The sequence below is a fragment of the Salmo salar genome, chromosome ssa09 (assembly GCF_905237065.1).
Source record: "Salmo salar chromosome ssa09, Ssal_v3.1, whole genome shotgun sequence".
Lineage (NCBI taxonomy): Eukaryota > Metazoa > Chordata > Actinopteri > Salmoniformes > Salmonidae > Salmo > Salmo salar.
Window position 1 is genome coordinate 94,021,547 of NC_059450.1, and position 22,405 is coordinate 94,043,951.

The window sequence follows — 22,405 nt, forward strand, 5'->3', positions numbered from 1 at the left end:
TCTAGGCTGTTTTTAACAACTTCCGGTTCGCACAGGAAGCTCTTGCTCCACACACGTTGTCTTTGGGGTAGACATAAACAGAATCCTGAATATGAAGTCTCTACCTTAAGAATTGACTGAATGACAGATGGTTGAGTTGCGTGATTTTCACTATCTGCTGGTTGGCCATATGACAATAGCTCTTGGGTGTTTTTAACAACTTCCGGTTGTCACAGGAAGTTCTTACTCAACACACGTTGTCTTTCGGGTAGACATAAAAAGAATCCTGAATATGAAGTCTCTACCTTAAGAATTGACTGAATGACAGATGGTTGAGTTGCGTGATTTTCACTATGTGCGTTTTATATGACAATAGCTCTAGGCTGTTTTTAACCACTTCCGGTTGTCACAGGAAGCTCTTGCTCCACACACGTTATCTTTGGGGTAGACATAAACATAATCCTGAATATGAAGTCTCTACCTTAAGAATTGACTGAATAACAGATGTTTGAGTTGTGTGATTTTCACCATCTGCTGGTTGGCCATATGACAATAGCTCTTGGGTGTTTTTAACAACTTCCGGTTGTCACAGGAAGTTATTTCTCAACACACGTTGTCTTTGGGGTAGACATAAACAGAATCCTGAATATGAAGTCTCTACCTTAAGAATTGACTGAATGACAGATGGTTGAGTTGCGTGATTTTCAATATGTGCGTTTTATATGACAATAGCTCTAGGCTGTTTTTAACCACTTCCGGTTGTCACAGGAAGCTCTTGCTCCACACACGTTGTCTTTGGGTTAGACATAAACAGAATCCTGAATATGAAGTCTCTACCTTAAGAATTGACTGAATAACAGATGGTTGAGTTGCGTGATTTTCACTATCTGCTGGTTGGCCATATGACAATAGCTCTAGGCTGTTTTTGACAACTTCCGGTTGTCACAGGAAGCTCTTACTCAACACACGTTGTCTTTCGGGTAGACGTAAAAAGAATCCTGAATATGAAGTCTCTACCTTAAGAATTGACTGAATGACAGATGGTTGAGTTGCGTGATTTTCACTATGTGCGTTTTATATGACAATAGCTCTAGGCTGTTTTTAACCACTTCCGGTTGTCACAGGAAGCTCTTGCTCTACACACGTTGTCTTTGGGGTAGACATAAACAGAATCCTGAATATGAAGTCTCTACCTTAAGAATTGACTGAATAACAGATGGTTGAGTTGCGTGATTTTCACTATCTGCTGGTTGGCCATATGACAAAAGCTCTAGGCTGTTTTTAACAATTTCCGGTTGTCACAGGAAGTTCTTGCTCCACACACGTTGTCTTTGGGGTAGACATAAACAGAATCCTGAATATGAAGTCTCTACCTTAAGAATTGACTGAATGACAGATGGTTGAGTTGAGTGATTTTCACTATGTGCTTTTTATATGACAATAGCTCTAGGCTTTTTTTAACCACTTCCGGTTGTCACAGGAAGCTCTTGCTCCACACACGTTGTCTTTGGGGTAGACATAAACAGAATCCAGAATATGAAGTCTCTACCTTAAGAATTGACTGAATGACAGATGGTTGAGTTGCGTGATTTTCACTATCTGCATGTTGGCCATATGACAATAGCTCTTGGGTGTTTTTAACAACTTCCTGTTGTCACAGGAATATCTTACTCAACACACGTTGTCTTTGGGGTAGACATAAACAGAATCCTGAATATGAAGTCTCTACCTTAAGAATTGACTGAATGACAGATGGTTGAGTTGTGTGATTTTCACTATGTGCGTTTTATATGACAATAGCTCTAGGCTGTTTCTAACCACTTCCGGTTGTCACAGGAAGCCCTTGCTCCACACACGTTGTCTTTGGGGTAGACATAAACATAATCCTGAATATGAAGTCTCTACCTTAAGAATTGACTGAATGACAGATGGTTGAGTTGCTTGATTTTCACTATCTGCTGGTTGGCCATATGACAATAGCTCTAGGCTGTTTTTAACAACTTCCGGTTGTCACAGGAAGTTCTTGCCCCACACACGTTGTCTTTGGGGTAGACATAAACAGAATCCTGAATGTGAAGTCTCTACCTTAAGAATTGACTGAATGACAGATGGTTGAGTTGCGTGATTTTCACTATGTGCGATTTATTTGACAATAGCTCTAGGCTGTTTTTAACCACTTCCGGTTGTCACAGGAAGCTCTTGCTCCACACACGTTGTCTTTGTGGTAGAAATAAACAGAATCCTGAATATGAAGTCTCTACCTTAAGAATTGACTGAATGACAGATGGTTGAGTTGCTTGATTTTCACTATCTGCATGTTGGCCATATGACAATAGCTCTTGGGTGTTTTTAACAACTTCCGGTTGTCACAGGAAGTTCTTACTCAACACACGTTGTCTTTGCGGTAGACATAAACAGAATCCTGAATATGAAGTCTCTACCTAAAGAATTGACTGAATGACAGATGGTTGAGTTGCGTGATTTTCACTATGTGCGTTTTATATGACAATAGCTCTAGGCTGTTTTTAACCACTTCCGGTTGTCACAGGAAGCTCTTGCTCCACACACGTTGTCTTTGGGGTATACATAAACAGAATCCTGAATATGAAGTCTCTACCTTAAGAATTGACTGAATAACAGATGTTTGAGTTGTGTGATTTTCACTATCTGCTGGTTGGCCATATGACAATAGCTCTAGGCTGTTTTTAACAACTTCCGGTTCGCACAGGAAGCTCTTGCTCCACACACGTTGTCTTTGGGGTAGACATAAACAGAATCCTGAATATGAAGTCTCTACCTGAAGAATTGACTGAATGACAGATGGTTGAGTTGCTTGATTTTCACTATCTGCGTTTTATATGACAATAGCTCTAGGCTGTTTTTAACCACTTCCGGTTGTCACAGGAAGTTCTTGCTCCACACACGTTGTCTTTGGGGTAGACATAAACCGAATCCTGAATATGAAGTCTCTACCTTAAGAATTGACTGAATGATAGATGGTTGAGTTGCGTGATTTTCACTATGTGCTTTTTATATGACAATAGCTCTAGGCTGTTTTTAACCACTTCCGGTTGTCACAGGAAGCTCTTGCTCCACACACGTTGTCTTTGTGGTAGACATAAACAGAATCCTGAATATGAAGTCTCTACCTTAAGAATTGACTGAATGACAGATGGTTGAGTTGTGTGATTTTCACTATCTGCATGTTGGCCATATGACAATAGCTCTTGGGTGGTTTTAACAACTTCCTGTTGTCACAGGAAGATCTTACTCGACACACGTTGTCTTTGGGGTAGACATAAACAGAATCCTGAATATGAAGTCTCTACCTTAAGAATTGACTGAATGACAGATGGTTGAGTTGCGTGATTTTCACTATGTGCGTTTTATATGACAATAGCTCTAGGCTGTTTTTAACCACTTCCGGTTGTCACAGGAAGCTCTTGCTCCACACACGTTGTCTTTGGGGTAGACATAAACAGAATCCTGAATATGAAGTCTCTACCTTAAGAATTGACTGAATAACAGATGGTTGAGTTGCGTGATTTTCACTATCTGCTGGTTGGCCATATGACAATAGCTCTAGGCTGTTTTTAACAGCTTCCGGTTGTCACAGGAAGCTCTTGCTCCACACACGTTGTCTTTGGGGTAGACATAAACAGAATCCTGAATATGAAGTCTCTACCTTAAGAATTGACTGAATGACAGATGGTTGAGTTGCGTGATTTTCACTATCTGCGTTTTATATGACAATAGCTCTAGGCTGTTTTTAACCACTTCCGGTTGTCACAGGAAGTTCTTGCTCCACACACGTTGTCTTTGGGGTAGACATAAACCGAATCCTGAATATGAAGTCTCTACCTTAAGAATTGACTGAATGACAGATGGTTGAGTTGCGTGATTAACCCTATCTGCATGTTGGCCATATGACAATAGCTCTTGGGTGTTTTTAACAACTTCCTGTTGTCACAGGAAGATCTTACTCAACACACGTTGTCTTTGGGGTAGACATAAACAGAATCCTGAATATGAAGTCTCTACCTTAAGAATTGACTGAATGACAGATGGTTGAGTTGCGTGATTTTCACTATGTGCGTTTTATATGACAATAGCTCTAGGCTGTTTCTAACCACTTCCGGTTGTCACAGGAAGCCCTTGCTCCACACACGTTGTCTTTGGGGTAGACATAAACATAATCCTGAATATGAAGTCTCTACCTTAAGAATTGACTGAATGACAGATGGTTGAGTTGCTTGATTTTCACTATCTGCATGTTGGCCATATGACAATAGCTCTTGGGTGTTTTTAACAACTTCCGGTTGTCACAGGAAGTTCTTACTCAACACACGTTGTCTTTGCGGTAGACATAAACAGAATCCTGAATATGAAGTCTCTACCTTAAGAATTGACTGAATGACAGATAGTTGAGTTGAGTGATTTTCACTATGTGCGTTTTATATGACAATAGCTCTAGGCTGTTTTTAACCACTTCCGGTTGTCACAGGAAGCTCTTGCTCCACACACGTTGTCTTTGGGGTAGACATAAACAGAATCCTGAATATGAAGTCTCTACCTTAAGAATTGACTGAATAACAGATGTTTGAGTTGTGTGATTTTCACTATCTGCTGGTTGGCCATATGACAATAGCTCTAGGCTGTTTTTAACAACTTCCGGTTCGCACAGGAAGCTCTTGCTCCACACACGTTGTCTTTGGGGTAGACATAAACAGAATCCTGAATATGAAGTCTCTACCTTAAGAATTGACTGAATGACTGATGGTTGAGTTGCGTGATTTTCACTATCTGCGTTTTATATGACAATAGCTCTAGGCTGTTTTTAACCACTTCCGGTTGTCACAGGAAGTTCTTGCTCCACACACGTTGTCTTTGGGGTAGACATAAACCGAATCCTGAATATGAAGTCTCTACCTTAAGAATTGACTGAATGACAGATGGTTGAGTTGCGTGATTTTCACTATGTGCTTTTTATATGACAATAGCTCTAGGCTGTTTTTAACCACTTCCGGTTGTCACAGGAAGCTCTTGCTCCACACACGTTGTCTTTGTGGTAGACATAAACAGAATCCTGAATATGAAGTCTCTACCTTAAGAATTGACTGAATGACAGATGGTTGAGTTGCGTGATTTTCACTATCTGCATGTTGGCCATATGACAATAGCTCTTGGGTGTTTTTAACAACTTCCTGTTGTCACAGGAAGATCTTACTCAACACACGTTGTCTTTGGGGTAGACATAAACAGAATCCTGAATATGAAGTCTCTACCTTAAAAATTGACTGAATGACAGATGGTTCAGTTGCGTGATTTTCACTATGTGCGTTTTATATGACAATAGCTCTAGGCTGTTTTTAACCACTTCCGGTTGTCACAGGAAGCTCTTGCTCCACACACGTTGTCTTTGGGGTAGACATAAACAGAATCCTGAATATGAAGTCTCTACCTTAAGAATTGACTGAATAACAGATGGTTGAGTTGCGTGATTTTCACTATCTGCTGGTTGGCCATATGACAATAGCTCTAGGCTGTTTTTAACCACTTCCGGTTGTCACAGGAAGTTCTTGCTCCACACACGTTGTCTTTGGGGTAGACATAAACCGAATCCTGAATATGAAGTCTCTACCTTAAGAATTGACTGAATGATAGATGGTTGAGTTGCGTGATTTTCACTATGTGCTTTTTATATGACAATAGCTCTAGGCTGTTTTTAACCACTTCCGGTTGTCACAGGAAGCTCTTGCTCCACACACGTTGTCTTTGGGGTAGACATAAACAGAATCCTGAATATGAAGTCTCTACCTTAAGAATTGACTGAATAACAGATGTTTGAGTTGTGTGATTTTCACTATCTGCTGGTTGGCCATATGACAATAGCTCTAGGCTGTTTTTAACAACTTCCGGTTCGCACAGGAAGCTCTTGCTCCACACACGTTGTCTTTGGGGTAGACATAAACAGAATCCTGAATATGAAGTCTCTACCTGAAGAATTGACTGAATGACAGATGGTTGAGTTGCTTGATTTTCACTATCTGCGTTTTATATGACAATAGCTCTAGGCTGTTTTTAACCACTTCCGGTTGTCACAGGAAGTTCTTGCTCCACACACGTTGTCTTTGGGGTAGACATAAACCGAATCCTGAATATGAAGTCTCTACCTTAAGAATTGACTGAATGATAGATGGTTGAGTTGCGTGATTTTCACTATGTGCTTTTTATATGACAATAGCTCTAGGCTGTTTTTAACCACTTCCGGTTGTCACAGGAAGCTCTTGCTCCACACACGTTGTCTTTGTGGTAGACATAAACAGAATCCTGAATATGAAGTCTCTACCTTAAGAATTGACTGAATGACAGATGGTTGAGTTGTGTGATTTTCACTATCTGCATGTTGGCCATATGACAATAGCTCTTGGGTGTTTTTAACAACTTCCTGTTGTCACAGGAAGATCTTACTCGACACACGTTGTCTTTGGGGTAGACATAAACAGAATCCTGAATATGAAGTCTCTACCTTAAGAATTGACTGAATGACAGATGGTTGAGTTGCGTGATTTTCACTATGTGCGTTTTATATGACAATAGCTCTAGGCTGTTTTTAACCACTTCCGGTTGTCACAGGAAGCTCTTGCTCCACACACGTTGTCTTTGGGGTAGACATAAACAGAATCCTGAATATGAAGTCTCTACCTTAAGAATTGACTGAATAACAGATGGTTGAGTTGCGTGATTTTCACTATCTGCTGGTTGGCCATATGACAATAGCTCTAGGCTGTTTTTAACAGCTTCCGGTTGTCACAGGAAGCTCTTGCTCCACACACGTTGTCTTTGGGGTAGACATAAACAGAATCCTGAATATGAAGTCTCTACCTTAAAACCTCTTGGGGCTAGGTGGGACGCTAGCGTGCCACCTGTGGTGCACTCCATCAACAGCAGGTGCATTTCAAGAGCGGCAAATTTGAATCCAAATAAATGTCAAAATTCAAATTTTTCAAAAATACAACTATGTTACACCATTTGAAAGATAAACATCTCCTTAATCTAACCACGTTTTACGATTTCAAAAAGGTTTTACGGCGAAAGCATAAATTTAGAGTATGTTAGGACAGTACATTTACAAGAGTTGTGTGTAATGTTTTGTCAAGTCAAAGACAGGGTCACCAAAACCATAAAACCAGCTAAAATGATACACTAACCTTTTACAATCTCCATCAGATGACACTCCTAGGACATTATGTTAGACAATGCATGCATTTTTAGTTCTATCAAGTTCATATTTATATACAAAAACATCGTTTTACTATGGCATTGATGTTGAGGAAATCGTTTCCCTCCAATAACCGGCAGTCAAGTCAGCGTCACAAATTAAATAATTAAAATTAGAAAACATTGGTAAAATATTATATTGTCATTTAAAGAATTATAGATTTACATCTTTTGAACGCAATCAACTTGCCAGATTTAAAAATAACCTTACTGGGAAATCACACTTTGCAATAATCTGAGCACTGTGCCCAGAAAAATACGGCGTTGCGATACAGACTAGACGTCATGTTGGGGAGATCTAAAATCGAAAATACTATGTAAATAATCCATTACCTTTGATTCTCTTCATCAGATGTCACTTCCAGGTATCACAGGTCCATAACGAATGTAGTTTTGTTCAAAAAAGCTCATCATTTATGTCCAAAAATCTCCGTCTCGTTAGCACATGATGTAAGCCAGCCGGACTTCTCGTCATGAACGAGGGGAAAAAATATATTTCCGTTCGTTCAAACATGTCAAACGTTGTATAGCATAAATCATTAGGGCCTTTTTAACCAGAACATGAATAATATTCAAGGTGGACGAATGCATAGCCTTTTATAACGTATTGGAACGAGGGTACCCAACATGAAGTAGCGCGCCAGGTGTCTAATGGGACATCACCGTTCCATGGCTCTTGTTCGGTCAGATCTCCCTCCAGAAGACTCAAAACACTTTGTAAAGGCTGGTGACATCTAGTGGAAGCAATAGGAAGTGCCAAAATATTCCTAAACCCCTGTGTTTTTCAATGGGATAGGTTTAAAATCAATACAACACATCAGGTATCCACTTCCTGTCAGAAAATGTCTCAGGGTTTTGCCTGCCAAATGAGTTCTGTTATACTCACAGACACCATTCAAACAGTTTTGGAAACTTTAGAGTGTTTTCTATCCATATATAATAAGTATATGCATATTCTAGTTACTGGGTAGGATTAGTAACCAGATTAAATCGGGTACATTTTTTTTATCCAGACGTGCAAATGCTGCCCCCTAGACCCAACAGGTTAAGAATTGACTGAATGACAGATGGTTGAGTTGCGTGATTTTCACTATCTGCGTTTTATATGACAATAGCTCTAGGCTGTTTTTAACCACTTCCGGTTGTCACAGGAAGTTCTTGCTCCACACACGTTGTCTTTGGGGTAGACATAAACCGAATCCTGAATATGAAGTCTCTACCTTAAGAATTGACTGAATGACAGATGGTTGAGTTGCGTGATTTTCCCTATCTGCATGTTGGCCATATGACAATAGCTCTTGGGTGTTTTTAACAACTTCCTGTTGTCACAGGAAGATCTTACTCAACACACGTTGTCTTTGGGGTAGACATAAACAGAATCCTGAATATGAAGTCTCTACCTTAAGAATTGACTGAATAACAGATGGTTGAGTTGCGTGATTTTCACTATCTGCTGGTTGGCCATATGACAATAGCTCTAGGCTGTTTTTAACAACTTCCGGTTGTCACAGGAAGCTCTTGCTCCACACACGTTGTCTTTAGGGTAGACATAAACAGAATCCTGAATATGAAGTCTCTACCTTAAGAATTGACTGAATAACAGATGTTTGAGTTGTGTGATTTTCACCATCTGCTGGTTGGCCATATGACAATAGCTCTTGGGTGTTTTTAACAACTTCCGGTTGTCACAGGAAGTTCTTACTCAACACACGTTGTCTTTCGGGTAGACATAAAAAGAATCCTGAATATGAAGTCTCTACCTTAAGAATTGACTGAATGACAGATGGTTGAGTTGCGTGATTTTCACTATGGGCGTTTTATATGACAATAGCTCTAGGCTGTTTTTAACCACTTCCGGTTGTCACAGGAAGCTCTTGCTCCACACACGTTGTCTTTGGGGTAGACATAAACAGAATCCTGAATATGAAGTCTCTACCTTAAGAATTGACTGAATAACAGATGTTTGAGTTGTGTGATTTTCACTATCTGCTGGTTGGCCATATGACAATAGCTCTAGGCTGTTTTTAACAACTTCCGGTTCGCACAGGAAGCTCTTGCTCCACACACGTTGTCTTTGGGGTAGACATAAACAGAATCCTGAATATGAAGTCTCTACCTTAAGAATTGACTGAATGACTGATGGTTGAGTTGCGTGATTTTCACTATCTGCGTTTTATATGACAATAGCTCTAGGCTGTTTTTAACCACTTCCGGTTGTCACAGGAAGTTCTTGCTCCACACACGTTGTCTTTGGGGTAGACATAAACCGAATCCTGAATATGAAGTCTCTACCTTAAGAATTGACTGAATGACAGATGGTTGAGTTGCGTGATTTTCACTATGTGCTTTTTATATGACAATAGCTCTAGGCTGTTTTTAACCACTTCCGGTTGTCACAGGAAGCTCTTGCTCCACACACGTTGTCTTTGTGGTAGACATAAACAGAATCCTGAATATGAAGTCTCTACCTTAAGAATTGACTGAATGACAGATGGTTGAGTTGCGTGATTTTCACTATCTGCATGTTGGCCATATGACAATAGCTCTTGGGTGTTTTTAACAACTTCCTGTTGTCACAGGAAGATCTTACTCAACACACGTTGTCTTTGGGGTAGACATAAACAGAATCCTGAATATGAAGTCTCTACCTTAAAAATTGACTGAATGACAGATGGTTCAGTTGCGTGATTTTCACTATGTGCGTTTTATATGACAATAGCTCTAGGCTGTTTTTAACCACTTCCGGTTGTCACAGGAAGCTCTTGCTCCACACACGTTGTCTTTGGGGTAGACATAAACAGAATCCTGAATATGAAGTCTCTACCTTAAGAATTGACTGAATAACAGATGGTTGAGTTGCGTGATTTTCACTATCTGCTGGTTGGCCATATGACAATAGCTCTAGACTGTTTTTAACAACTTCCGGTTGTCACAGGAAGCTCTTGCTCCACACACGTTGTCTTTGGGGTAGACATAAACAGAATCCTGAATATGAAGTCTCTACCTTAAGAATTGACTGAATAACAGATGTTTGAGTTGTGTGATTTTCACCATCTGCTGGTTGGCCATATGACAATAGCTCTTGGGTGTTTTTAACAACTTCCGGTTGTCACAGGAAGTTATTTCTCAACACACGTTGTCTTTGGGGTAGACATAAACAGAATCCTGAATATGAAGTCTCTACCTTAAGAATTGACTGAATGACAGATGGTTGAGTTGCGTGATTTTCACTATGTGCGTTTTATATGACAATAGCTCTAGGCTGTTTTTAACCACTTCCGGTTGTCACAGGAAGTTATTTCTCAACACACGTTGTCTTTGGGGCAGACATAAACAGAATCCTGAATATGAAGTCTCTACCTTAAGAATTGACTGAATGACAGATGGTTGAGTTGCGTGATTTTCACTATGTGCGTTTTATATGACAATAGCTCTAGGCTGTTTTTAACCACTTCCGGTTGTCACAGGAAGCTCTTGCTCCACACACGTTGTCTTTGGGGTAGACATAAACAGAATCCTGAATATGAAGTCTCTACCTTAAGAATTGACTGAATAACAGATGGTTGAGTTGCGTGATTTTCACTATCTGCTGGTTGGCCATATGACAATAGCTCTAGGCTGTTTTTAACAACTTCCGGTTGTCACAGGAAGCTCTTGCTCCACACACGTTGTCTTTAGGGTAGACATAAACAGAATCCTGAATATGAAGTCTCTACCTTAAGAATTGACTGAATAACAGATGTTTGAGTTGTGTGATTTTCACCATCTGCTGGTTGGCCATATGACAATAGCTCTTGGGTGTTTTTAACAACTTCCGGTTGTCACAGGAAGTTCTTACTCAACACACGTTGTCTTTCGGGTAGACATAAAAAGAATCCTGAATATGAAGTCTCTACCTTAAGAATTGACTGAATGACAGATGGTTGAGTTGCGTGATTTTCACTATGGGCGTTTTATATGACAATAGCTCTAGGCTGTTTTTAACCACTTCCGGTTGTCACAGGAAGCTCTTGCTCCACACACGTTGTCTTTGGGGTAGACATAAACAGAATCCTGAATATGAAGTCTCTACCTTAAGAATTGACTGAATAACAGATGTTTGAGTTGTGTGATTTTCACTATCTGCTGGTTGGCCATATGACAATAGCTCTAGGCTGTTTTTAACAACTTCCGGTTCGCACAGGAAGCTCTTGCTCCACACACGTTGTCTTTGGGGTAGACATAAACAGAATCCTGAATATGAAGTCTCTACCTTAAGAATTGACTGAATGACTGATGGTTGAGTTGCGTGATTTTCACTATCTGCGTTTTATATGACAATAGCTCTAGGCTGTTTTTAACCACTTCCGGTTGTCACAGGAAGTTCTTGCTCCACACACGTTGTCTTTGGGGTAGACATAAACCGAATCCTGAATATGAAGTCTCTACCTTAAGAATTGACTGAATGACAGATGGTTGAGTTGCGTGATTTTCACTATGTGCTTTTTATATGACAATAGCTCTAGGCTGTTTTTAACCACTTCCGGTTGTCACAGGAAGCTCTTGCTCCACACACGTTGTCTTTGTGGTAGACATAAACAGAATCCTGAATATGAAGTCTCTACCTTAAGAATTGACTGAATGACAGATGGTTGAGTTGCGTGATTTTCACTATGTGCTTTTTATATGACAATAGCTCTAGGCTGTTTTTAACCACTTCCGGTTGTCACAGGAAGCTCTTGCTCCACACACGTTGTCTTTGTGGTAGACATAAACAGAATCCTGAATATGAAGTCTCTACCTTAAGAATTGACTGAATGACAGATGGTTGAGTTGCGTGATTTTCACTATCTGCATGTTGGCCATATGACAATAGCTCTTGGGTGTTTTTAACAACTTCCTGTTGTCACAGGAAGATCTTACTCAACACACGTTGTCTTTGGGGTAGACATAAACAGAATCCTGAATATGAAGTCTCTACCTTAAAAATTGACTGAATGACAGATGGTTCAGTTGCGTGATTTTCACTATGTGCGTTTTATATGACAATAGCTCTAGGCTGTTTTTAACCACTTCCGGTTGTCACAGGAAGCTCTTGCTCCACACACGTTGTCTTTGGGGTAGACATAAACAGAATCCTGAATATGAAGTCTCTACCTTAAGAATTGACTGAATAACAGATGGTTGAGTTGCGTGATTTTCACTATCTGCTGGTTGGCCATATGACAATAGCTCTAGACTGTTTTTAACAACTTCCGGTTGTCACAGGAAGCTCTTGCTCCACACACGTTGTCTTTGGGGTAGACATAAACAGAATCCTGAATATGAAGTCTCTACCTTAAGAATTGACTGAATAACAGATGTTTGAGTTGTGTGATTTTCACCATCTGCTGGTTGGCCATATGACAATAGCTCTTGGGTGTTTTTAACAACTTCCGGTTGTCACAGGAAGTTATTTCTCAACACACGTTGTCTTTGGGGTAGACATAAACAGAATCCTGAATATGAAGTCTCTACCTTAAGAATTGACTGAATGACAGATGGTTGAGTTGCGTGATTTTCACTATGTGCGTTTTATATGACAATAGCTCTAGGCTGTTTTTAACCACTTCCGGTTGTCACAGGAAGTTATTTCTCAACACACGTTGTCTTTGGGGCAGACATAAACAGAATCCTGAATATGAAGTCTCTACCTTAAGAATTGACTGAATGACAGATGGTTGAGTTGCGTGATTTTCACTATGTGCGTTTTATATGACAATAGCTCTAGGCTGTTTTTAACCACTTCCGGTTGTCACAGGAAGCTCTTGCTCCACACACGTTGTCTTTGGGGTAGACATAAACAGAATCCTGAATATGAAGTCTCTACCTTAAGAATTGACTGAATAACAGATGGTTGAGTTGCGTGATTTTCACTATCTGCTGGTTGGCCATATGACAAAAGCTCTAGGCTGTTTTTAACAACTTCCGGTTGTCACAGGAAGCTCTTGCTCCACACACGTTGTCTTTGGGGTAGACATAAACAGAATCCTGAATATGAAGTCTCTACCTTAAGAATTGACTGAATAACAGATGTTTGAGTTTTGTGATTTTCACCATCTGCTGGTTGGCCATATGACAATAGCTCTTGGGTGTTTTTAACAACTTCCGGTTGTCACAGGAAGTTCTTACTCAACACACGTTGTCTTTCGGGTAGACATAAAAAGAATCCTGAATATGAAGTCTCTACCTTAAGAATTGACTGAATGACAGATGGTTGAGTTGCGTGATTTTCACTATGGGCGTTTTATATGACAATAGCTCTAGGCTGTTTTTAACCACTTCCGGTTGTCACAGGAAGCTCTTGCTCCACACACGTTGTCTTTGTGGTAGACATAAACAGAATCCTGAATATGAAGTCTCTACCTTAAGAATTGACTGAATGACAGATGGTTGAGTTGCGTGATTTTCACTATCTGCATGTTGGCCATATGACAATAGCTCTTGGGTGTTTTTAACAACTTCCTGTTGTCACAGGAAGATCTTACTCAACACACGTTGTCTTTGGGGTAGACATAAACAGAATCCTGAATATGAAGTCTCTACCTTAAAAATTGACTGAATGACAGATGGTTCAGTTGCGTGATTTTCACTATGTGCGTTTTATATGACAATAGCTCTAGGCTGTTTTTAACCACTTCCGGTTGTCACAGGAAGCTCTTGCTCCACACACGTTGTCTTTGGGGTAGACATAAACAGAATCCTGAATATGAAGTCTCTACCTTAAGAATTGACTGAATAACAGATGGTTGAGTTGCGTGATTTTCACTATCTGCTGGTTGGCCATATGACAATAGCTCTAGACTGTTTTTAACAACTTCCGGTTGTCACAGGAAGCTCTTGCTCCACACACGTTGTCTTTGGGGTAGACATAAACAGAATCCTGAATATGAAGTCTCTACCTTAAGAATTGACTGAATAACAGATGTTTGAGTTGTGTGATTTTCACCATCTGCTGGTTGGCCATATGACAATAGCTCTTGGGTGTTTTTAACAACTTCCGGTTGTCACAGGAAGTTATTTCTCAACACACGTTGTCTTTGGGGTAGACATAAACAGAATCCTGAATATGAAGTCTCTACCTTAAGAATTGACTGAATGACAGATGGTTGAGTTGCGTGATTTTCACTATGTGCGTTTTTATATGACAATAGCTCTAGGCTGTTTTTAACCACTTCCGGTTGTCACAGGAAGTTATTTCTCAACACACGTTGTCTTTGGGGCAGACATAAACAGAATCCTGAATATGAAGTCTCTACCTTAAGAATTGACTGAATGACAGATGGTTGAGTTGCGTGATTTTCACTATGTGCGTTTTATATGACAATAGCTCTAGGCTGTTTTTAACCACTTCCGGTTGTCACAGGAAGCTCTTGCTCCACACACGTTGTCTTTGGGGTAGACATAAACAGAATCCTGAATATGAAGTCTCTACCTTAAGAATTGACTGAATAACAGATGGTTGAGTTGCGTGATTTTCACTATCTGCTGGTTGGCCATATGACAATAGCTCTAGGCTGTTTTTAACAACTTCCGGTTGTCACAGGAAGCTCTTGCTCCACACACGTTGTCTTTGGGGTAGACATAAACAGAATCCTGAATATGAAGTCTCTACCTTAAGAATTGACTGAATAACAGATGTTTGAGTTGTGTGATTTTCACCATCTGCTGGTTGGCCATATGACAATAGCTCTTGGGTGTTTTTAACAACTTCCGGTTGTCACAGGAAGTTCTTACTCAACACACGTTGTCTTTCGGGTAGACATAAAAAGAATCCTGAATATGAAGTCTCTACCTTAAGAATTGACTGAATGACAGATGGTTGAGTTGCGTGATTTTCACTATGGGCGTTTTATATGACAATAGCTCTAGGCTGTTTTTAACCACTTCCGGTTGTCACAGGAAGCTCTTGCTCCACACACGTTGTCTTTGGGGTAGACATAAACAGAATCCTGAATATGAAGTCTCTACCTTAAGAATTGACTGAATAACAGATGGTTGAGTTGCGTGATTTTCACTATCTGCTGGTTGGCCATATGACAATAGCTCTAGGCTGTTTTTAACAACTTCCGGTTGTCACAGGAAGCTCTTGCTCCACACACGTTGTCTTTGGGGTAGACATAAACAGAATCCTGAATATGAAGTCTCTACCTTAAGAATTGACTGAATAACAGATGTTTGAGTTGTGTGATTTTCACCATCTGCTGGTTGGCCATATGACAATAGCTCTTGGGTGTTTTTAACAACTTCCGGTTGTCACAGGAAGTTCTTACTCAACACACGTTGTCTTTCGGGTAGACATAAAAAGAATCCTGAATATGAAGTCTCTACCTTAAGAATTGACTGAATGACAGATGGTTGAGTTGCGTGATTTTCACTATGGGCGTTTTATATGACAATAGCTCTAGGCTGTTTTTAACCACTTCCGGTTGTCACAGGAAGCTCTTGCTCCACACACGTTGTCTTTGTGGTAGACATAAACAGAATCCTGAATATGAAGTCTCTACCTTAAGAATTGACTGAATGACAGATGGTTGAGTTGCGTGATTTTCACTATCTGCATGTTGGCCATATGACAATAGCTCTTGGGTGTTTTTAACCTGTTGGGTCTAGGGGGCAGCATTTGCACGTCTGGATAAAAAAAATGTACCCGATTTAATCTGGTTACTAATCCTACCCAGTAACTAGAATATGCATATACTTATTATATATGGATAGAAAACACTCTAAAGTTTCCAAAACTGTTTGAATGGTGTCTGTGAGTATAACAGAACTCATTTGGCAGGCAAAACCCTGAGACATTTTCTGACAGGAAGTGGATACCTGATGTGTTGTATTGACTTTAAACCTCTCCCATTGAAAAACACAGGGGTTTAGGAATATTTTGGCACTTCCTATTGCTTCCACTAGATGTCACCAGCCTTTACAAAGTGTTTTGAGTCTTCTGGAGGGAGATCTGACCGAACAAGAGCCATGGAACGGTGATGTCCCATTAGACACCTGGCGCGCTACTTCATGTTGGGTACCCTCGTTCCAATACGTTATAAAAGGCTATGCATTCGTCCACCTTGAATATTATTCATGTTCTGGTTAAAAAAGGCCCTAATGATTTATGCTATACAACGTTTGACATGTTTGAACGAACGGAAATATATTTTTTCCCCTCGTTCATGACGAGAAGTCCGGCTGGCTTACATCATGTGCTAACGAGACGGAGATTTTTGGACATAAATGATGAGCTTTTTTGAACAAAACTACATTCGTTATGGACCTGTGATACCTGGAAGTGACATCTGATGAAGAGAATCAAAGGTAATGGATTATTTACATAGTATTTTCGATTTTAGATCTCCCCAACATGACGTCTAGTCTGTATCGCAACGCGTATTTTTCTGGGCACAGTGCTCAGATTATTGCAAAGTGTGATTTCCCAGTAAGGTTATTTTTAAATCTGGCAAGTTGATTGCGTTCAAAAGATGTAAATCTATAATTCTTTAAATGACAATATAATATTTTACCAATGTTTTCTAATTTTAATTATTTAATTTGTGACGCTGACTTGACTGCCGGTTATTGGAGGGAAACGATTTCCTCAACATCAATGCCATAGTAAAACGCTGTTTTTGTATATAAATATGAACTTGATAGAACTAAAAATGCATGCATTGTCTAACATAATGTCCTAGGAGTGTCATCTGATGGAGATTGTAAAAGGTTAGTGTATCATTTTAGCTGGTTTTATGGTTTTGGTGACCCTGTCTTTGACTTGACAAAACATTACACACAACTCTTGTAAATGTACTGTCCTAACATACTCTAAATTTATGCTTTCGCCGTAAAACCTTTTTGAAATCGTAAAACGTGGTTAGATTAAGGAGATGTTTATCTTTCAAATGGTGTAACATAGTTGTATTTTTGAAAAATTTGAATTTTGCCATTTATTTGGATTCAAATTTGCCGCTCTTGAAATGCACCTGCTGTTGATGGAGTGCACCACAGGTGGCACGCTAGCGTCCCACCTAGCCCCAAGAGGTTAACAACTTCCTGTTGTCACAGGAAGATCTTACTCAACACACGTTGTCTTTGGGGTAGACATAAACAGAATCCTGAATATGAAGTCTCTACCTTAAAAATTGACTGAATGACAGATGGTTCAGTTGCGTGATTTTCACTATGTGCGTTTTATATGACAATAGCTCTAGGCTGTTTTTAACCACTTCCGGTTGTCACAGGAAGCTCTTGCTCCACACACGTTGTCTTTGGGGTAGACATAAACAGAATCCTGAATATGAAGTCTCTACCTTAAGAATTGACTGAATAACAGATGGTTGAGTTGCGTGATTTTCACTATCTGCTGGTTGGCCATATGACAATAGCTCTAGACTGTTTTTAACAACTTCCGGTTGTCACAGGAAGCTCTTGCTCCACACACGTTGTCTTTGGGGTAGACATAAACAGAATCCTGAATATGAAGTCTCTACCTTAAGAATTGACTGAATAACAGATGTTTGAGTTGTGTGATTTTCACCATCTGCTGGTTGGCCATATGACAATAGCTCTTGGGTGTTTTTAACAACTTCCGGTTGTCACAGGAAGTTATTTCTCAACACACTTTGTCTTTGGGGTAGACATAAACAGAATCCTGAATATGAAGTCTCTACCTTAAGAATTGACTGAATGACAGATGGTTGAGTTGCGTGATTTTCACTATGTGCGTTTTATATGACAATAGCTCTAGGCTGTTTTTAACCACTTCCGGTTGTCACAGGAAGCTCTTGCTCCACACACGTTGTCTTTGTGGTAGACATAAACAGAATCCTGAATATGAAGTCTCTACCTTAAGAATTGACTGAATAACAGATGGTTGAGTTGCGTGATTTTCACTATGTGCGTTTTATATGACAATAGCTCTAGGCTGTTTTTAACCACTTCCGGTTGTCACAGGAAGCTCTTGCTCCACACACGTTGTCTTTGGGGTAGACATAAACAGAATCCTGAATATGAAGTCTCTACCTTAAGAATTGACTGAATAACAGATGGTTGAGTTGCGTGATTTTCACTATCTGCTGGTTGGCCATATGACAATAGCTCTAAGCTGTTTTTAACAACTTCCGGTTGTCACAGGAAGCTCTTGCTCCACACACGTTGTCTTTGGGGTAGACATAAACAGAATCCTGAATATGAAGTCTCTACCTTAAGAATTGACTGAATAACAGATGTTTGAGTTGTGTGATTTTCACCATCTGCTGGTTGGCCATATGACAATAGCTCTTGGGTGTTTTTAACAACTTCCGGTTGTCACAGGAAGTTCTTACTCAACACACGTTGTCTTTCGGGTAGACATAAAAGAATCCTGAATATGAAGTCTCTACCTTAAGAATTGACTGAATGACAGATGGTTGAGTTGCGTGATTTTCACTATGGGCGTTTTATATGACAATAGCTCTAGGCTGTTTTTAACCACTTCCGGTTGTCACAGGAAGCTCTTGCTCCACACACGTTGTCTTTGGGGTAGACATAAACAGAATCCTGAATATGAAGTCTCTACCTTAAGAATTGACTGAATAACAGATGTTTGAGTTGTGTGATTTTCACCATCTGCTGGTTGGCCATATGACAATAGCTCTTGGGTGTTTTTAACAACTTCCGGTTGTCACAGGAAGTTATTTCTCAACACACGTTGTCTTTGGGGTAGACATAAACAGAATCCTGAATATGAAGTCTCTACCTTAAGAATTGACTGAATGACAGATGGTTGAGTTGCGTGATTTTCACTATGTGCGTTTTATATGACAATAGCTCTAGGCTGTTTTTAACCACTTCCGGTTGTCACAGGAAGTTCTTGCTCCACACACGTTGTCTTTGGGGTAGACATAAACCGAATCCTGAATATGAAGTCTCTACCTTAAGAATTGACTGAATGACAGATGGTTGAGTTGCGTGATTTTCACTATGTGCTTTTTATATGACAATAGCTCTAGGCTGTTTTTAACCACTTCCGGTTGTCACAGGAAGCTCTTGCTCCACACACGTTGTCTTTGGGGTAGACATAAACAGAATCCTGAATATGAAGTCTCTACCTTAAGAATTGACTGAATAACAGATGGTTGAGTTGCGTGATTTTCACTATCTGCTGGTTGGCCATATGACAATAGCTCTAAGCTGTTTTTAACAACTTCCGGTTGTCACAGGAAGCTCTTGCTCCACACACGTTGTCTTTGGGGTAGACATAAACAGAATCCTGAATATGAAGTCTCTACCTTAAGAATTGACTGAATAACAGATGTTTGAGTTGTGTGATTTTCACCATCTGATGGTTGGCCATATGACAATAGCTCTTGGGTGTTTTTAACAACTTCCGGTTGTCACAGGAAGTTCTTACTCAACACACGTTGTCTTTCGGGTAGACATAAAAAGAATCCTGAATATGAAGTCTCTACCTTAAGAATTGACTGAATGACAGATGGTTGAGTTGCGTGATTTTCACTATGGGCGTTTTATATGACAATAGCTCTAGGCTGTTTTTAACCACTTCCGGTTGTCACAGGAAGCTCTTGCTCCACACACGTTGTCTTTGGGGTAGACATAAACAGAATCCTGAATATGAAGTCTCTACCTTAAGAATTGACTGAATAACAGATGTTTGAGTTGTGTGATTTTCACTATCTGCTGGTTGGCCATATGACAATAGCTCTAGGCTGTTTTTAACAACTTCCGGTTCGCACAGGAAGCTCTTGCTCCACACACGTTGTCTTTGGGGTAGACATAAACAGAATCCTGAATATGAAGTCTCTACCTTAAGAATTGACTGAATGACTGATGGTTGAGTTGCGTGATTTTCACTATCTGCGTTTTATATGACAATAGCTCTAGGCTGTTTTTAACCACTTCCGGTTGTCACAGGAAGTTCTTGCTCCACACACGTTGTCTTTGGGGTAGACATAAACCGAATCCTGAATATGAAGTCTCTACCTTAAGAATTGACTGAATGACAGATGGTTGAGTTGCGTGATTTTCACTATGTGCTTTTTATATGACAATAGCTCTAGGCTGTTTTTAACCACTTCCGGTTGTCACAGGAAGCTCTTGCTCCACACACGTTGTCTTTGGGGTAGACATAAACAGAATCCTGAATATGAAGTCTCTACCTTAAGAATTGACTGAATAACAGATGGTTGAGTTGCGTGATTTTCACTATCTGCTGGTTGGCCATATGACAATAGCTCTAAGCTGTTTTTAACAACTTCCGGTTGTCACAGGAAGCTCTTGCTCCACACACGTTGTCTTTGGGGTAGACATAAACAGAATCCTGAATATGAAGTCTCTACCTTAAGAATTGACTGAATAACAGATGTTTGAGTTGTGTGATTTTCACCATCTGCTGGTTGGCCATATGACAATAGCTCTTGGGTGTTTTTAACAACTTCCGGTTGTCACAGGAAGTTCTTACTCAACACACGTTGTCTTTCGGGTAGACATAAAAAGAATCCTGAATATGAAGTCTCTACCTTAAGAATTGACTGAATGACAGATGGTTGAGTTGCGTGATTTTCACTATGGGCGTTTTATATGACAATAGCTCTAGGCTGTTTTTAACCACTTCCGGTTGTCACAGGAAGCTCTTGCTCCACACACGTTGTCTTTGGGGTAGACATAAACAGAATCCTGAATATGAAGTCTCTACCTTAAGAATTGACTGAATAACAGATGTTTGAGTTGTGTGATTTTCACTATCTGCTGGTTGGCCATATGACAATAGCTCTAGGCTGTTTTTAACAACTTCCGGTTCGCACAGGAAGCTCTTGCTCCACACACGTTGTCTTTGGGGTAGACATAAACAGAATCCTGAATATGAAGTCTCTACCTTAAGAATTGACTGAATGACAGATGGTTGAGTTGCGTGATTTTCACTATGTGCGTTTTATATGACAATAGCTCTAGGCTGTTTTTAACCACTTCCGGTTGTCACAGGAAGTTATTTCTCAACACACGTTGTCTTTGGGGCAGACATAAACAGAATCCTGAATATGAAGTCTCTACCTTAAGAATTGACTGAATGACAGATGGTTGAGTTGCGTGATTTTCACTATGTGCGTTTTATATGACAATAGCTCTAGGCTGTTTTTAACCACTTCCGGTTGTCACAGGAAGCTCTTGCTCCACACACGTTGTCTTTGGGGTAGACATAAACAGAATCCTGAATATGAAGTCTCTACCTTAAGAATTGACTGAATAACAGATGGTTGAGTTGCGTGATTTTCACTATCTGCTGGTTGGCCATATGACAAAAGCTCTAGGCTGTTTTTAACAACTTCCGGTTGTCACAGGAAGCTCTTGCTCCACACACGTTGTCTTTGGGGTAGACATAAACAGAATCCTGAATATGAAGTCTCTACCTTAAGAATTGACTGAATAACAGATGGTTGAGTTGTGGGATTTTCACCATCTGCTGGTTGGCCATATGACAATAGCTCTTGGGTGTTTTTAACAACTTCCGGTTGTCACAGGAAGTTCTTACTCAACACACGTTGTCTTTCGGGTAGACATAAAAAGAATCCTGAATATGAAGTCTCTACCTTAACCTCTTGGGGCTAGGTGGGACGCTAGCGTGCCACCTGTGGTGCACTCCATCAACAGCAGGTGCATTTCAAGAGCGGCAAATTTGAATCCAAATAAATGTCAAAATTCAAATTTTTCAAAAATACAACTATGTTACACCATTTGAAAGATAAACATCTCCTTAATCTAACCACGTTTTACGATTTCAAAAAGGTTTTACGGCGAAAGCATAAATTTAGAGTATGTTAGGACAGTACATTTACAAGAGTTGTGTGTAATGTTTTGTCAAGTCAAAGACAGGGTCACCAAAACCATAAAACCAGCTAAAATGATACACTAACCTTTTACAATCTCCATCAGATGACACTCCTAGGACATTATGTTAGACAATGCATGCATTTTTAGTTCTATCAAGTTCATATTTATATACAAAAACAGCGTTTTACTATGGCATTGATGTTGAGGAAATCGTTTCCCTCCAATAACCGGCAGTCAAGTCAGCGTCACAAATTAAATAATTAAAATTAGAAAACATTGGTAAAATATTATATTGTCATTTAAAGAATTA